At 46.5% G+C, this 19,013-nt stretch overlaps 1 long non-coding RNA gene across 2 annotated transcripts in view; it reads right to left on the reverse strand.

The window, feature by feature from the left end:
* Window positions 1-6,860: 6,860 nt before the first annotated feature.
* LOC116586765 overlaps window positions 6,861-19,013 on the reverse strand; it is a 33,185-nt gene continuing 21,032 nt past the window's right edge. For both annotated transcript variants that reach the window (XR_004284142.1, XR_004284143.1), the window contains 4 exons: window positions 17,120-17,263; window positions 16,498-16,722; window positions 8,032-8,255; window positions 6,861-7,519 (listed from right to left, as the gene is read on the reverse strand). This is a non-coding gene — a long non-coding RNA (uncharacterized LOC116586765). The remainder of the gene's footprint in view (window positions 7,520-8,031; window positions 8,256-16,497; window positions 16,723-17,119; window positions 17,264-19,013) is intronic.

Consider the following 19,013-nt stretch of genomic DNA (forward strand, 5'->3'; position numbering starts at 1 on the left):
TATTTTCAAAAACAAAAAACAAAACAAAACAAGCAAGCACACCTACCTAAAACCAACAAACCAGCAGAGGAGACCGAAAGCATCCTCCCCACCCACGACAGCTTTTTTATACAGAAGCTCAGCCCAGACCTCTGAAAGGGCAGGGTTCTCTGGTCTGCAGGGCCCACTCAGCTTAGAGGAGGGGGGAGCGTGTGAGTGTGAGGAGTGTGTAGGGAGACGACGAAGAGAAGGGCTTGGGGAGGACAAAGGGGAAGAGAAAGGACCCAAACAGGTCCCCCACCTTCACAGACCTGCCCAGGCACGGCCCTAACCAGGAGATCAAACAGTGTCATAGGGAAACTCTCTCCAAAAGAAAAGGAGTTTGAAAGCCCAGATGACATCGAACCCAACAGAAATCAATACCACAAAGTCTCCACAGAACTCTCAAATCAGGGCAGCCCCTGGAAATGCGCTGTGATGGGCTCTGACCTGCCAGGTGGAAGGGTGGCCCGGGAAGGCAGGGCGCTGCTGGCCCCAGGCCAAGGGAGGCGCCACCATCTCACCCCCTCCCGTCTCCTCTGTGTTTCTCTGAGGAAATCTAATTTTCTTTTTTGGGTTCTTTTCTCTGACAGTATCCATTATTCTTGGTGAGACCGTGAAAATCTTCACCTTGTTTCTTTTGCTTGGGTTCCCTGCTTTGATGGGCTGAGGCGGAAGGCGAGCAAGAAATCTGGTTACTGTAATTCATCCGACTACTATTTAAAAAAGCAAATAGATAAGGCTGTGAACCCTATTATGTGCCATCGATGTCCCCTCCGGCCTCCATCTGCTGGAATGTGCTCCATCACCCCAGCAGCATGACTTCCTAGTAATATTTACCAGCCCCACTGGCGCCTAATCCTCTTACCCCACTGGGTCTAGCAGCCCCAGCGCACAGCTGGGTAACTAGGTACTTAAGAGCTTGCGTTCTTGGCCCTTGATTCCAAACGGGGGAAAGGAAACCAAATAATGATCAACTCACAAAATGAAACACCCAAATTAGATTTCGTCCTTCCCGAGGCCCAACCCCCAGGATTCTAGGGACGAGTGCCACGGACGGAGGCAAGCACAAAGCTTCCAGGCCCTGGGGGAGGGCTGGGCTTGGAAACAAGTTGGATGGTCAGAAATCCGGGAAGGAGGTCAGCTTGGAGGGGTCCTTCCCTGAGCTAAAGCCACATGGGCGTGTTTGGAGAGCTCTAAGGTGGTTCTTTCAACTGATTCTCTCTGAAAATCCCTGGAAGCAGGCTCTGGTGTGTGGTTTTTTACCCTATCTTTGCTTCTAGAAACGGGGGCTTGAGTCCCAAGTGCCTGATGCAATGCAGCCCAGCGTCTTCTCTCAGCAGTCAGAAATCAAGGTAATGTTTGCCATGGTCAGGAGACACAGGGGACATAGTACGATGGGCTTGAGAGGCATGGTTCTAGGGTTGGATCCAGGCACTGGTTACTTAGGGGCAGTCATTTTGTGCAAATCCAATGAGCTGTACACCTACATGAACACCATTCTTTAGGTATATATCTATGTATTTTTACTCTTCTTTAATAAAGTGTATTAAAAATTGACATCAGTTATATTATCTTTCTAGAGTCACAGAGCCCTCTGAGAATCTGACAAATAAGGTGGGCCTTCTCCCCAGGAAAACTCACCAACACCCCAAATTTTGCATCTAATCTTGGGAGTTTGGTTGACTACCTGAAGTCATGGACAGAGAAGAGCCCCAGCAAAGACCCCTTGCCTTCCAGGGTTCTCTGCTTTCCCCCTCATGTCTACTCAACTGGGGAGTCCCAGTCATAGCTCCCACAGATGGGCTGCCTGCCCCCCACTTCCACACAGTCCACCAGGCCCACCTCTGGCTGCTGTTGTCCCTAATTCATCTTGGGCACCACTGCTTCCTCATGAAAGGCTTCTGCTCGAAAATGTACACTGCCGTCTCTTGGCTAACTGCAAAGAATACAAACATCTTACCCATATTTGCAGAACCTCCATCAGCTACCCTTTCTTACCTACCAGACCCCACCTCACACTCTCCTCCAATGGTACCTTGCAATTCTAGCAACTGCAATATGTGAATTTATTCCTGCCTTGGAACATTCCACTTTTCTCAGCCAGAAATCCCTCTCCTTTGGTTAGGCTTATAAAATACGACGACCACAATCCTGTCTTCCCCAAGAAAGCTTTCTTGACCATGCCTGCAAAGATGACTCCTTCTTTTGAAATCTCCAGCACTTTTCTCTCTACCCCGATATTATTACATGGTCCTGTATCATTCACTCACTCATTCATTCATTCATTCATTCATTCATTCATTCATTCATTCATGTGTTCTGTACAGAACATCTGTTATTCTGTTTGAACTCCATTAGTTTTCTAATACTGCCATAACTAATTACCATAAACTTAGTGGCTTAAAATAACATAAATGTTTTATCTTATAGTTCTGTAGGTCAGAAGTCTTAAACGAGTCTCACAGGGCTAAAGTCAAGGGGTCAGCATGGCTGTGTTTCTTTCTGGAAGCTGTAGAAGTGAATCTACTTCCTTTCCTACTCTGGCTTCTAAAGGATGCCTGCATTTTGTGGCCCGAGGCCCTTGACTCCATCTTCAAGTCAGCAACAGTGAGTTGGAACCTTCTCACATCATATCACTCTGACTTCCTCTTCTGCCTCTGTCTTCCCCTCTTTTTTAAAGATTTTGAAGATTTGTTTGTTTGTTTGTTTGTTTAAGAGAGAGGGAGAGTGTGTGTGTACATGAAAAGGGGAAGGGGCAGAAGGAGAGAGAGAATCTCGAGCAGACTCCCTACTGCAGAGCCCAACACAGAGCGTGATCTCAGAACCCTAAGATCATGACCTGAGACAAAACCAAGAGTCTGAGGCTTAACCGACTGAGCCTTCCACGTGTCCCCCCTGTCTTCCCCTTTTAAGAAATCTTGTGATTACATTAAGTATACCCAAACAATCCAGGATAATCTCTTTATTTTAAGGTCAGATAATTAGCAACCTTAATTCCATCCACAACCTGAATTCCTCTTTGCCATGTAAGGCAACATATTCATTGGCTCCAGGGATTATAATGTGGACATCTTTGGGGGGCCATTATTCTGTTCTACCACAAATTCTGTGGCACTTTCTCCTCTATACCTGATTTTATTACTTAGGCCTGCATCATTTATTCATTTATTCAGTCATCCATTCATTCATTTTATAGTGAAGATCTATTGTTTTGTGGTCCAGCATCCATTGTCACATTCTCATACAATATCCCAAATTTTCCCTTGGGAATCCTGCCTCTCACTATCAGTCAGGAAACCTCTACCAAGCTCCACCCCTGGCCACACTGATGTTTTGCAGAGACATGTGACCAAATAAGAATCAGTGAGATGATTAATAGCACTGGTAGGGAAAAGGAACATGTTCTTTGTCCCTAAGATTATAGGGAAAATGAGAATCTGAAGACACCAAAGAATGCCATGTAAAGCCTGGAAATGAAACCAACACTTAAGAAGGCAGAGCTGAGAGGGGTTCCTGGGTGGCTCAGTGGATTAAAGCCTTTACCTTTGGCTCAGGTCATGGTCCCAGGGTCCTGGGATCAAGCCCCACATCGGGCTCTCTGCTCATCAGGGAGCCTGCTTCCTCCTTTCTCTCTGCCTGCCTCTCTGCCTACTTGTGATCTTTGTCAAATAAATAAGTAAAATCTTAAAAAAAAAAAAAAAGAAGGCAAAGCTGAGAGATGAAAAGAAACTGAATATTAATGCCATCATTAAGCCCCTCGATCAAACCATACCTGAAGTTAAACCAACCTCTGGGCTTTTCAGTTATGAGGTCTATGAGAGTTTCTTTTTTTATTAAACCTGGTCAGATTGGGTTTTTCTGTCACCTATAACTAAAGGAGTTCTAAGTGAAACATCTTCTTTCATTTCTTTATTCAACAAGTTCCCACTACACACCTACTTTGTGTTATGCACCAGAAATCACAATATAACTTTGCTATCATAATGAGGATTATGGAACTATTCAACACAGACAGGTATCTAAAAAATGGGTACAGGGAAACAACTAAGCTGACATAGTGCAATGAATAGGAATTTGCCAGGCTGAGATTGGGGAGAGATGATGATAAACTGTGTTTCACACAGAGGGAAGAGTAGGTTCAAAGACTAAGTAGCAAGGGACTCTCTTCTTGGTGTCCATGTGTAAGTCTGGCCCCTATGACCAGAACATAAGCTCCTCAGTATCTATCTAGATTTAATGTGGCACTAGAACTATAAGAACAACTGTAATATAGTTATAATAATAACAAAGAATAAAAATGGTATCAATAAATGCTAACACTTTTTGAGCGCTTACCATATAACAGCCACTATTCTAAGTACTTCCTGTGTATTATTGTCTTCAAAACCACCCTCTGAGGTATTTATTATTATTGCAATTTTACACATGGGGACACTGAGGCAAAGAAAATCTAAGCAGCTTGCCAAGTGTGATGGACTCTTCTGGCTCACTAACCAACAGTCGTTCCTCTGTTTCTCCCCTGTTAGCAAAATCTCCGTTTTCATTCAAAAGATCATGGCTAGATTTTTTTTTTTATATGACACATCACTTTTGTACATTCATAAAAAATATATATTCAAGGGAAGTCAGTTAGTCAAGGCCTTCCTAAATCTGCTTTACACTGAGAGTCTAGACACTTTTCCTCTCTGAGTCATCAGTGCCCAAGTTGTTCCATAGATGTTTATCCTCTGTACCATCCAGAGCTTTGATGAGGCAGCGTTTCTCAAAAGGGTGCCCCTCTGGCACCTCTGGGCTATGTTCCCAGGACACCATCAGCTTCTGCAGGGTGGATGCATGAGCATAGGCAATGCTTAGCACCAGCAATCGCAAGGCACACCCAGTACCAGAGATGTTAAATATACACAGTGTGTGACTGTGCACATGAACATTCGCACACATCTTGGGTTTTTAAAAAAAGAACAATAATAATAATCATAGCTTTCTCTTAGTGTTAAAACACTTTTAGTATGGCGTGTGCTATTTGCAGCCAAAAGCTTCTTTTTGGATTCGCCAAGTTCACCAGTAGAGCTCAGATTTGAACCCAGGTGTTCTGGCTCCAGGCAAAGCTCCTGGGCTAAACAGCTTTTGTGTTTTAGCTAAAGTGACAGATCTGAGTTATTGATAGCAACCCCCTGGAGTGTTGTGCTGAGAGGGATTCCGAAGCCATGAGGTGTTATCTTTGACTGTCATGGAACCCCGAATGGTGACTTGTATTGTGCAAGCCACATGTTTACCTTTCTTAGATAATCATCTCAACTCTCAACTTTTATTCAAAGCCAAGGATTCCTACAGCTGAAACAGGACCAGCTTCCACTTAAACACTTCAGAACAAATAGACAGGACTGCCACAAACAGCCATGCAGACTGTGTACTGAAGGAACTGCAGAGAATGCTATTCACATAGACTATGGTGCAAATGGCCACCCCTGGTTTTGTACAGTACGCAACCTGCACAGCTGTACCTGGAAGCACTTCTGATGGTAATTCTTTACTTAAAACACCAAAATACAACCTGCATAGCTAATTGCAATCATTTATTCTGGAATTTTGCAGCCAGAATGAAGGTCAAGTTATTTTTCTGTCTAATTAAATTTCTCCTGTTTAAATTAAATTCTCTTCCTGGATGACACAGACTTAAGAATAATACAAAGCATTTAGTCTGGCTCTGTAGGGGCTCAATATTCATGAAACATAAGTGAATCGTTAAAAATCTTTCATATATTTGAAGACAATAATTAAGTCTCTTATTCCCATTAGCTTCTGTGAGCTAAACAAACACACTTTACTTAATTAGCTATTACCATGAGCCAGGAACGATGCTAAGCACTTTGCCTCAGAATGTCACTTCATCCTCACTGAAACACTCTGAGGAGGGTTTGTCGTGATTCCCATTTTACAGATGAGGTTTGTAGTGGTTGGGGGCACAGGTCCTGCAGGTCGTCCACCCGGGGCTGTGCGACTTCCGGTACATTCCCTCTGCGCTCCAGGCCCCTCAGTTGCGAAGTGAAGGGAACAGTACCTACTCCATAGGATTGCCCCAGAACGCACAGTATTTACCATCATGTCAGCGTCTGGTACATAGCAACATTCCTTCACTGCTACTGTTGTTGTCATTCCAATATCTCAGCCTGGGAAGGGCTTCAGCTGGGGAACAGAGCTCCAGGATGCCTTTCTCCTACTCTGCCCTTCTGATCTGTCCCAGGTTTGAAAAGGACCTGAGAGACTGTATCATCAGCTCCTCGTTTTACAGACAAGGGACCTGAGACCCACTGTGGATCATTATCACCCACTTAGCTACCGGGGAGAATCTGGTGCTCAGAATAGTAGCTCTCTCATCTCTCCTACCATACTGCTTTTGAATTTGATCTCATGGGCCAGGTCTTCACCTTCCCAGCATGATGAATGGAGAAAACTTTTTTTTTAAAAAAGAGCCAGCTCATAAGGGACAACTTGGAGTCATGTTGTTTCATGGAGCAGTAAGAGGTCACCTCCCCACCACCACCACCAACACACCACACTGATCGAAGTTCCAAGGGTCCCTAGGCCTGGCACCTTGCCCAGCCCAGGAGCCAGCTCATGCCTGGACACCCCAGAGACCAACAACAATTACATGGCACCATTCACTTGCCCCGGGGACTTCTTGTGTGAATTAGTGTCTCCTATTAAAAATGAAATCCAAGATAACAAATTGTCCTAAAAGGCTCAGATGTCTTTAATCGTGGTTTTATCTTCTCCCCCAGGCCTGGTGACTTCTAATGAGTTCCAGCTCACATCCTGGATGAATTATTGTTGGAGGAGTGTGTGCACTCAGGGAAAATAAACTAACAGCAAGACTCATGTTTACTCTTTAATTCACTCTATCCAAAAATAGTTTCCTTTTTAGAAAACATTTTCAAATGGAGGAATGAATGTTGATTAACCCTTTGTGCTTCATTCGGGAGAAAAACAAAACCCACAAGGGACAGACACACACACATATACACACACACAGTTGGATTTATGAGCATTGATTTATGGAGTGATGTGAACTTGAAATATCTGTGACCTTTGACAAGTGTCTTCCCATCCTGGGCCTTGGTTTACTCAATGACAGGTGAGGATAATATCCACATCTCTGGTTGTCATGAGGATTCATGTAAATAAATCATGTCATGAACATGTCAGTTCAGCATATAGTAGCAAATGTTAGGTTTTTGCAAAAGCTAATATTTTATAATGCTAGGCAAAATTGCATATAAATTTAATTTGGGGAATCCATCTTGTTTTTTCCATTGATTTACATGATTTCAGAAATCCTTCATCATTTGTCTTCATTCCTCCTGGAGGTACAGCAGACGAGAGCTCTTGTTTCTCTTCCTTCCTCTGCCTTCCATCAGATACTCATGGTCTGGAAGCAAATTCTTAGGTGCCCTAGGAAAGTCCTCCTTAAAGGAATCCTGTGCAGAAGCAAAGCATTTGCCTGTAAAGTGAATAATCACCTCTTAATTGATCTGGTTTATGAAGAAGTATATTGAGTTCAACCCACACTGTGGGGGTCGCTCCACATCGATTTCCTTGGCAACCTCATTTAGTGTGAAAGAAATTAGGTGGAATTGCTTATACTCCAAGGAAGGGAGAAATGAAGCTGTCCCCTGCCCCCCCACCCCAACTTCTCTCTACTGAAGTTTTGTTTTTGTTTTTGTTTTTGTTTTTCCATAATTCCTTCCTCTTTCTGCCTGTGGAAGGGGAAAGGGCTTCCGGGTCGGGTCACTCATTGCTGCGGTGGTGAGGGACAGTTCCATGGGTGAGTGTGTGAATCTGAGGGTGGGTGTTTGAGTCGGGAGCTGCATTTCAGAACTGAAGCCTACCTCTGTGTGGAGATGCAGTCTGTGGCAGGATGAGCCCCTTGTCCAAAATGGCCACCACCTCTCTTCCCAGCCCTCCCTGCCTCCCTTCTCTCATGCGCTCCTCACAGGGCTGCCTTGACCTCACCTAGAAAAATCCAGAAGCCAGAGGGATTCTTGTCAAAGGCATCATGACATCCCCCTCAGCTCTGAAGGGTGAGTCATCTTCTGGTTTCTCCATTGGTTAAAAGACGAATATGAATATGCTTCCCTTCAGGGGAAGGGAAGGCTTCAGACGAAGCCTCAGCCGTTATTCATGGGTTTAATACCCACCTTGGTCCTGGCAAGCACTTCAGCTTTTGAGAAGGCTCTCTGAGATAGAAGCCAAGAGAAGGTCAGAAAAGAAACTACTTGAGAATATTTTGACCTAACCCCCCTGGTGGGTATAAAGTTCAAAGTCACAATTCTGGTACGACTGTTTCTGAAAATGGCAAACAAACAAACAACAAACAAAAACAAACAAACAAACACTCTTACTCTTTCCATAGCAAGATAATGCCCTCATTCCTCTGGCCGAAGCCCATTCCTTTGGGGCTAACTTATTCAATTCAACTGAACAGTCTTCCCCTTCCCCTTCTTCTTGTCTCCTCTGGAGTGAAGCTAAATTCCCACAAGGCTTTTTCTTACCACTCTGGCCTTATGGGCAGCTTATCTATTCTAGATCATGCCTGTCATCTTGGCAGGTCCAGGTGCCACCCAATGTCTGGGCTGGCCTCTACTGAGGTATGCATCCCTCTGGCCCTGGGTGCTTCTCCCTTTGTTGTACCCATCTCTGAAGCATCCACCACTGATGTAACAGCGGCTCAGTAAATGAAGGTTGTCCTCCCTATGATTCAGCATCTCCTTGGCTCTGTTGATCCTGAGACTTGGCTGTATCCTCCCTGAGCCCCAGCTCTGGCCCCTCACTGGACACTCTGTTACGATGTCTCCTCAAGTCACATCCCAGCGACCCCGTGGCAGGCACTTAATTCTGACTTCTTAACTGCATCCTTCTCCCCTATCAGATGGGGCGGTAGGGGCATTTGGAGATCTCATCCACATTGACTAGACCTGAGACTCAGAGGCAAGGCATAGGGGAGATGGCACAGCCCTCTTTGCCTAAAAGTGTGGCCACTTGTGTTCAGCTGAAGCCACCCCATATTGGCGTGGGGCACTTCAACTGAAAGGGGGTCTCTTCCCAGAATATCAGATCCTCATTTTAGATCTCAAAGCTGTCCTCCTCCTTCAGGGATTTAAACACAAGGCAGGAGGTAAAAGATAATTAGTCCATTTTCCACCTGTTTCAGAGTTTGGATATAAACCCTCAGGGATCCAAAGAGAAAACATATATAAGCCTGGGGTTTGCCCATAGACACAGAAAGTGCTCTATCAGTCTTAAAAAGATAAAGCTATCCCCATTAGCTAGCACAGTCTAATCAAATATCTTTCTAATCAGTTATTTAATTGATTTAATATCTGTTCTTGTTATCCATGCCAGCACAGTACCTTATACACAACAAAGGCTCAGAAATTATTTGCCAAATTCACTCACTTTAAGGGATGAAAAGCAATCGGCTTGAAGACAAATCCTTTCCTTTCCACTGGATAGGGAGAAAGAGGGTTTCTGGTAGCTCATTCGGGAAACCCACAAAAACCAGGCCATGAGCTGGCTGGAAAGGGGGCAGGTACATATAGGGCTTTCCAACACATAACAGTCCTGCTTCATGTTCTTCTTTCTTAATTATTTGTCAAGGGTCCCTTTGAAAGCAAGAGGCTGGGTCTCATTTAGGAGATGGTTTTGAAATTGAAGGACTCAAGGAAGTCCCTTCAATTCACAGCTTGAAGAAAGTGAGTGTTGCTGCACAATGGAGCTCATCTTACCTCAAGATAGGAAGAGGTTATGGGAAATGAGACAGGAACAAGTGGTCCATACTCAGTGTTGCTCTTTACACACAGCAGGAGCTCAATTGATGAAACAACTGATGACTTGATTTCCAATAGCATTTAAACCTCGCCTGTGATCCCTGCTTCTTTGGAGAGTGACCCCATTGCACATTGACATGACCACAACTTGGCTATGTTAGCCATGAAAACCAATGTCGACAGAGCAGCAAATGTCCCCCAAAGGCGTGATTCATTATTGCACACACGTGAAGAAATCCCTGGCATACCACATCCCAGCCCTCCCAGCAACTGGAACCGAAGCTGGCCACCTCAGTATGCCCTGCAATTTATTCAGTATTGGCACCTACTATGTGTATAACCAGTCATGAGAGCTTTGAGGCATTGATGTGGGGATAAAATATAATTTCTGCCTTATAAGCTGAGAAGAAAAATAAACACGCGAATATAGATTTAGTTATGCCATGAAATATATGTTAAATGACAACTGAGTGATAGTGTATGTCTGTGCTACAGGTTTTCAAAAGAGCAGATGGTATCTTTGAGGACCAGAGTGGTGAGGGAAGACTTCCTGGAGAGGCTGAGATTGCTTGAGTCGTGAGGCCTGAGTTTTGGGTGCAGGGAGTCCTGGAACAGTGAGGAGAGCAAGGCTCCATTGGCTGTCTCACGGGGGGTCGTCAGAGAAGACACTGAGGAGAGTGTCAGCTGATAACAACAGTTACCACATGTCAGGTATTGGGCCGAGTTTGATGTGAATTACCTCAGGGAATCTTCTCCAGAACTCCAAAATAGTGTGTTAGATACTGACAGGGTCTCCCCTTCTTCCTTCCTCGGGAAACCTCAGTTTTGTTTGAGGCAACACTGTGCAGTTAAAATACTTGATATCCCAGGGTGCCTGGGTGGCTCAGTGGGTTAAAGCCTCTGCCTTCAGCTCAGGTCATGATCCCAGGGTCCTAGGATCAAGCCCTACATAGGGCTCTCTGCTCAGCAGGGAACCTGCTTCCCTTCCTCTCTCTCTGCCTGCCTCTTTGACTATTTGTAATCTCTGTCTGTCAAATAAATAAATAAAATCTTAAAAAAAAAAAAACTTGATATCCCATCTTCTTCTGGAGGTAAGGTTGGTCATCCTGGCATAGTTGTGGCCAGGGAAGTATAAGATGGAGTCACTTAGGGGGACTCTCCAGAAAGCTCTTCAAATGGGGGACAAAGGCAACTGACTCATCTCTCAGTCACCTTGTGGTTCTGGGTGCTTGGGCAGCCAGACCGAAGGAGCCTGGGTCCCTGATGAGTCCCTTGGAAATGGCGCCAATACTGGTTTGCCCACCTCTGAACTGCTTGTTAACATGAGAAGAACACTCTCCTATTTGGTTAAGCCACTGCTATTTGATCTTTGTTATTTCCAGCAGAACACAATCTTAATACATACAGGTAATATTGATATCCTGTACACAGACTAAGAAATCAGGCTCAAAAGTGTCACTGCTTTTAAGCAGCAGATCAAATATTCAAATCCAGACCAATGCAGAACACAGCTGGTCGACCAAAACCGCCCTGAGAATGTGTGAAACACCTGAAGCCCATTTAAAAATATGTCAAAGAAAGAAAGCAATCTTTTTTTCTTTTTCCTCTTCTTTTGCAGATTCTTTATTTATTTGAGAGAAAGCAAGCTCGAGGAGGAGGAGGGGCAGAGGGAGAAGCAGACCCCCTGCTGAGCAGGGAGCCTGATGTAGGGCTCCCTCCGAGGACCCCAAAGGCAGATGCCGAACATACTGAGCCACCCAGGTGCCCCAAAAGAAAGCAATCATTAGCAATTTCTTAACCTCCTGAGAAGTCCTTGTCACAGTCTACCTTTCCTCAGACTCTGGGAGGTAACTCTGTCTCCCCCAGTACATTGCTTTGAAATCTCCTAGAAGGCAGGGCGAGGACAGAATCATGCTGGTAACATGCCTTTCTCCTCACCTCCCTCAATGCTTAGCTCTGGCTAAATAAACATCCCAAAAATGCTGGTCAGGTTGAGTTTTTTAAAAAAATCATCCAGGATACTAACTGCCCCTGAGAAAGTGCCTCTTCTGTGAAGAGATGTGTGTGGTGGCACTGGTGTGTCCTTGAGGGAGTGTGTCACATTTTGTGTGTGTGTCTGTGTGTGTGTGTGTGGGGGGGGTGTCTGTGCGTGTGCGTGTATATCTGTGTGTGCCTGTATGTCTGAGCGGGGAGGCCGGAGGAGGAATATTTTCTCATCGCTGTCAAATCCATCCTCCACCCCCTCCCTGCCCCTACAGTGACAGCACCAATGATCATATTAGTGATAACTAAACTTCTCTGCAGGACCTGAAAATTTAATTTCCTTGTGGGAAGCTGTAGAGAACTAAGCTTATTCGGGGCCAAGAACTCATGAACTTTCTCAGAAAAGGAAGCGAGAATACCAGATACAGTCCCTGGTCTTTAGATTTTTCTCAAAAAATAAAAAGACAACAGCTTAGTTTTGAATAACCCCTTTGGAAACAGTTTCAGATCCTTTTCCCTCTATACCTACCCCACATCAGAGCGGGAAGGAAGAGACAAGCAGCCCTTGAGAAACATCTGGTTCATTCCAATTTGTACCAGGATTGTGAAATTCTACTCTCATCTCTCTGTCTCTCTTTTTTTTTTTTTTAAGAATTTATTTATTTATTTGACAGAGAGAGATCACAAGTAGGCAGAGAGGCAGGCAGAGAGAGAGAGAGGAGGAAGCAGGCTCCCCGCCAAGCAGAGAGCCGGATGCGGGGACTCGATCCCAGGACCCTGAGATCATGACCTGAGCTGAAGGCAGCGGCTTAACCCACTGAGCCACCCGGGCACCCTCTTCTCTCCATCTCCTAAGAAAGTCGAATTGCATCAATTTTTTTTTCTTCTCCAGTTGCTCGGATGGTGAAGCCCCTGATGATATTTAATGAGTGTTCTCCATGTGACAGGCACTGTACTAAGTGTTTGCAGGCTTTGACCCATTTAACCCTTCTATTTTGAAGATTAAGAAATGGGAGGCACAGAGAAGGTAAGTAACTTGCCTCAGGTCACACAGCTAAGAAGTGACAGTGCTGGGATCCCAACCCAAGCAATGAAGGGACAAAGCCCAAAACTTTAACAGCATCACCGTATAGCCTGCGAAGTCTGAAATTCTCCTCCTGTTCTCTGCGTATCTGCTCTTCAAATGCAAACAATACTACCTCTGATACACTTAAAAAAAAAAAAAAAGACAAAGACAAAGTGGAAAGAGAGAGAAGAAACACATTTCCCATCCTTGGCCGATTTAAGGCCAATTCCCAAGAACAGTCTGAGGTAACTAACCCTGGTCTGCTTCTGAGGAAATGGAGGAGAAGCTACCAGAACCGGGTGGTGTGGATATGGGACGAGAGATAATAATGTGTATGCTACCGTGCCTAGGCCAAAGGAACCGGTCTTGCCAAATTTAATGAATTTGGGATTGAATGGTGACACGAACTTAGCATCATGGGGTTGTCAAGGGGTTCCACCCTAACAATTCATCCATTCACTCAATCGTGCCCATGATTGTGCCCACAGTAGTCCCTTCTGTGTGCAAGCGGTGTACTGGGCCATTCGCTGCTCGCAGAGCTGTACGGCTGGAGCAGTGACACCAGAAGTATAGCCAGCCGCTCGTTTCCCAAGGTCTAGTGCGCACCACAGCAAACCACGCCCAGGGGTGGGCCCTGGGAACAGTGCAAAGACCAAGTCCGCCCTCATCAGAAGACCAAGTCAGCCCTCACCACACGCCTGATCTCCCAGGAGCAACAATGAATTAGAACAAGCGCTAATCTGGGGAGGCAAACAGCGGGTGCCTAGTTTAGGAAGTGCTGCGCATTTCCCATTTCTCCCTCCCAGGTCCACTTTTCACCTATTTCCACCCTTCCTTGTGCCCCCAGCAGGCTAGCATGTGTGGATTGTTTCCACAGGATGTCTTGTCCTGACTTTGAGTTAGATTCCGCCCATTGAGGCACTGGCAGGAGATTGAGGGAGAGGAGAGAATGAGGCTGAGATGCTAATTTGCCAGCTCCTTCCCTGCTGGGGGCGGGGGGTGGTTACAAGTGGGCTGCCTCCCTGTACCCAAGGCCAAAGTCCTGCCAGGCGTCCTCTCCTACAATCCCTGTAACTACAACCACTTTCTTCTGACCCTAGGAACTGCTGCTCCCTCCTCTGCCTACTCAGTGGTGCAGGGATAAACCTTCCAGCTTTGGCGAGCTCAGGGTGAGGCATCAGCTTCCCTGGTTGGAAGCCCTTAACTCTGCCCACATCTTGGGAAGAGCCCCCTTCCTTTGCCTAGAGTGAAGGTAACACTGTTTCCTACAGAGCGGTCAAGCAAAAGTTACCAAGAACTGATGCTAAAGAAGATAGAGCCCATCTGAAGCCAAAAGAGGAGACAATGATGCATTAGATGAACTGCAGAGCCTTATTCCCGGAAGAAACTACCAGGTGGGTCCTGCTAAAGTAATTCTACCCATGGCTTTATTGATTCAGGATTTTAAATGACATAAATTAGATTAAATGTAAGTTAACTTGGGGGGATTTCCTTAAGAAATACCCTGACATTAATGTGATTAGGCCTCACACACAAGCATTTTTGGGGTATCTGGCCAGCCTCCATAGCCACTTCTCCGAAGACAGGTTTGCATGGCTGAGTCTGCCCCTTGCAACAGCCCGTCGGGATACAGGCAGGCAGATCCCTGGCCCAAACGAGACCAGTTTGTAGTTCGGCAAGAAATTAGACATGACAAAAATATCACTTCATCCTGTGGGATCTGGAAGAATGTGGGTTAGGTGACAATACATTTGGGGAAGTCAGAACCCATTTGAACAGCCAATGTACTAGAAGCCTGATTAATTCTGCCAGTGTCCTCCCAGAACACAGCCTCTGTCCTCACTCTGTCCTATTCAGGTGGCAGTCAAAGTTGGGGCTCAGAGCTGGCACGTGGCACAACCTTCCCAAGCCCCCCCTTTCTGCACTCGTCCACAACATCCAAGCCACACCCCCTTTCTTCCTACACACAGACCACTCAGAAGGCAATCTGCCGCTCGCTTTTTCCGCTGCAAGTAAACAGCATGCCACTCAAACGAACTAAAAAAAAGAGGGTATATTAAAAATGTATTGGGTGTCTCCAAGTACCCAGGGAGGAGGAGCTCATCTGGGTTCTTTCTTAGACTGGCTGTAGCAGTGTGCAAAAGCTAACAAACCACACAATTCTGTAGTCAGGTTTTTAAAATCTCCCATGGCCCCGATCCTAGCTGGGCAAGAGTGCAGCCTGATGCTAGCACATGTGGTAAGAACACTTAGGATTCTGACTGCCGGCTCAGGATGAGTCAACCGTACGATGTGACTGCCAAAAGAGCAGTGTGATCTCAGGCTGCATTAATACGAGAGGAGGGGACGGCACTTCCTTTGGTTCAGGGAGTCATGGATTTAAGGCACAGGAAACAGAGAAGGGTGACCAGGGAGGACTCAAAATCATGCTCTATGGGGCACAGTGGGAGACCTGGGCTAGTGCTCTCTGTCCTTCTGGGGGACTGATGGGAATTGCCAGGACTTGTCTCAGCAGTATGGAGTCTGGAGGTAGACCACCTAATCTAAACCCCATCCCAGCCACTTCCTACCTTGTTCCTATATGCCAGGAGCATCTGAAACTCTGCACATGAAATATCTGATTTAATCCTCACTACAGCCATCTGAAGGAGTTTTTTGTTTGTTTGTTTTCTTGTTTGTTTGTTTGTTTGTTTTTAAGAGAGGGAGGGGAGGAGGAAGAGCAGAGGGGAGGAGGAAGATCAAAGGGGAGGGAGACACAGAATCCTAAGAAAGCTCCATGCCAGGCATGGAGGCTGACCCGAGGCTCAATCTCCCAATCCTGAGATCATAGCCTGAGCCAAAATCAAGTCAGGTGCTTAATGGACTGAGCCACCCAGGCACCTCTAAAGGAGTACTGTTTTTAACCCTATTTTACAGATGGGAAAATTTAGGGACAGAGAGGCCAATCTGCTTGCCTCAAGTTACACAGCTCGCAGGCTGAAGAGCTAAGCTCTAAAAGCAAGGAGAGTTTGCTCTGCCCCTGAGAAGCCATATGTCCTTGAATCTTATTACCTCTCTTCCCTGTACCTCAGTTTGCCCAACTGGAATATGGGGTGAGGACTCCCTGTCCTACCCCATCCTGGAGACGTATGGTGTGGCTGAAATGATATTAGTGATATGAGAGCGTTGGGGAATGGTTAAGATATCCCAAAGGATGTATTACCTAAGCCCACCAGGCTCACAAAGGAGAAATGATGGCAGAACCCTCACCTTACTACATACCATCGCACCTTCAGGGGTTTCATCCTGCTTGTCCTTCATTTGCATAGTACAAACCCTCCCTCCTCAGATGATCCAATCAGCTTTCATAGCCGCTCGTTAACTCTCAAACAGCCAATAGGAGTTGACACACTTTGGGGATTTTCCAGAACCCAAATTTACCCCACCTCCAGACATTATCTTCCTGATTTATAGCCTACTTCTGGAATTAGTGACAGTGCACTAATTCAGGGAGAAGTAAGAACATCAAGACCCATTTCTTGGGCATTGTTCTTATTATCTAATCTGCATACGACACCACCGCAAAACATAGAGGCTTAAAAGAAAAACATTTGTTTTGCTCACAGATCCGCAGTCGGGTCAGGGCTTGGTGGGGACAGTTTGCCTCTGCTCTCCTCGGCATCCTGGCGGCGGCTCTGAGGCGGGGCCGTTGGTCTCACTCAGTCTGGTTGGTGCCCAGGGTAGGAAGCCTCAGACAGCCAGGCCCGTGTCTCGAGATAGACCAAATGAGAGAGGCAGGTGGACGCTTAATGACCTAGCCTCAGAAGTCAGTGTTCTTTCCGTTGTACTCTGCTGGCCAAGCACATGCTGGTTCAAGAAAAGGGATTCTAAACCCAGTGGTCAGGGAAGGAGTGTCACCATCACATGGGAAAAAGAGCCCGTGGGAAGGTATCAACATCGATATGGCCATCTTTGGACAATCCCATCTGCCCCAGGCACTTCCTATGTTCCCAGCGTGGAGCTAAGCGCTTCCGACTCATGACGGATTATCACTAAACTCACTCCCAAAAAACAGTAGGCACTGTTATTTTATGAGAGGCGGAAGACTGCGAGGCAGGAAGGTCAGCAATCTACCCATGTCACACCTCAGCCCGTAGGGGAGGTACGGATGGGCCCCAGGTGTTTTGACTATGAGGCCAGGGAAACAGGTGAGGCGAAGGTCCTGCTTCCAGGAAGCAATGCTCACGGCAGCCGGGTGGCCTTGCCATCAGCCTGCTAGGGTTCGCGTCCAGGCCCCTCCGTCGCCAACGGCACAGCCTGGCATAAGCGTCTCCCCTTCTCCAAGCTGTGCTGTCTTCATCAGAAAAACGAGAATAACCACAGTGCCCACCTGCGAGGATGAACCGAGGCGACACAGGTCAAATGCTTTGCACGTGGTCAGGAATCTCTTGGGGACTCTATAAATGTCAGCTGTTATTATGTTAAAAGTGGTCAGGAAAGGCATCTTAAAAAGACAAATGTAGGGGCGCCTGGGTGGTTCAGTCGGTTAGGTGTCTGCCTTCAGCTCTGGACATGATCCCAGGGTCCTGGGATGGAACCCCACTTCGGGCTCCCTTCTTGGTTGAGGAGCCCATTTCTCCTTCTCCCTCTGCCCTCTACTTGTGCTTGCTCTCTCTCTCTAGTGCTCTCTCTCACAAATAAATACATAAATAAACAGAATCTTTTTTTTTTTTAAAGACTTTATTTATTTGAGAGAGAGACAGTGAGAGAGAGCATGAGCGAGGAGAAGGTCAGAGAGCGAAGCAGACTCCCCATGGAGCTGGGAGCCTGATGCGGGACTCGATCCCGGGACTCCGGGATCATGACCTGAGCCGAAGGCAGTCGTCCAACCAACTGAGCCACCCAGGCGTCCCAATAAACAGAATCTTTAATAAAAAAAAAAAAAAAAAAGACAAATCTAAAAACCTACTACTACCAAAAGTATGTGTCATGATCCTCGAGCCCAGCAAATACTTGTAGCTGTTTGGCATCATTCATTACCTGTTCCTGTACAGGCAAGCCTCCATCACCGACAGGCTCCGAGAGGCACAGCGCCCTCTCCCTCCCCGCCCCACGGATCCACAAGGCAGGTGGTGCAGTCTGAAAGAGTTGCTTGTGTGTCCTTCCCGGGTGGGGTACCTGGGCTGAATCACTCCAGTGACTCATTAAGTATCAAAAACTGATGAAATGACCTCAGGCCTCGGGAAGGGAGCTAACACCCAGGAGACCCCCTTCACTCCAGGCTCCCCATGGCTCTCAGACAGGAGAACATGCAGGAAAATTAACTAGGTCTCCCTATCAGCAGGGGTGTTCATCATTCCACGCACACATATCTCCAGCTTTAATAAGAAAAGTTTCAGCTCACTCCTGAATATTCAAACTCAGGGCTAGCACCCCTCCCTCAACAGCTCCCATGGCTTCAATTACCATCCAGAGCTAATGAGTCCTAAACCATCCAACCCAGACTTCCAGACTTCTTTTCAGAGCTGGAAACCTGCCTCCACTCAGACACCCCCCACCCCGCAACCTGGACTCGTCTCCTTCCCCTCTCCTGGGCCAGGCTCTCCTCCAAAATGCACAGTAAGAATCTGCATGGTGCACCAAGAGACCCCAACCAGACAGCCAGCTCATCGTGACAAGCCCCTGTCCTGCCCTCCTGGGAAGCCCATCACAAATCCTGTGCTTTCTACCTCCAGAGTCTCTCCTTCTGCCAGGTTCTCTCAGAGGGTGTTCTAACCACTGCTGAACTCCTCTCCATCCTTCAACTCTTCACCCTCGCTGCTATAAGAACTCTGTCAAGTGCAAACCGCAGCACCGTCATTCTGCCTCGGGCTCTGCAATGACTCCCCCTGCCTTCAGAGAGAGTCCGTACTCCTTAACACGGCTCCTCGGACTTGCTGGACCTGTCTGTCATGATCCGAACTGCATCCATCACCCCCAAATGTACATGTTGAAGCCCCAACCTCCAGTACCTCAGAAGGAGACTGTATTTGGAGATAGAGCTTTTAAAAAGGTGATTAAGTTAAAATGGCTTCATTAGGGCACACTCTTGTCCAGCGTGACTGGCGTCCTTATAAGATGCCTCCTAGGTTCTGCCTCCC

This window comes from Mustela erminea, chromosome 3, assembly GCF_009829155.1.
Source record: "Mustela erminea isolate mMusErm1 chromosome 3, mMusErm1.Pri, whole genome shotgun sequence".
Classification (NCBI taxonomy): domain Eukaryota; kingdom Metazoa; phylum Chordata; class Mammalia; order Carnivora; family Mustelidae; genus Mustela; species Mustela erminea.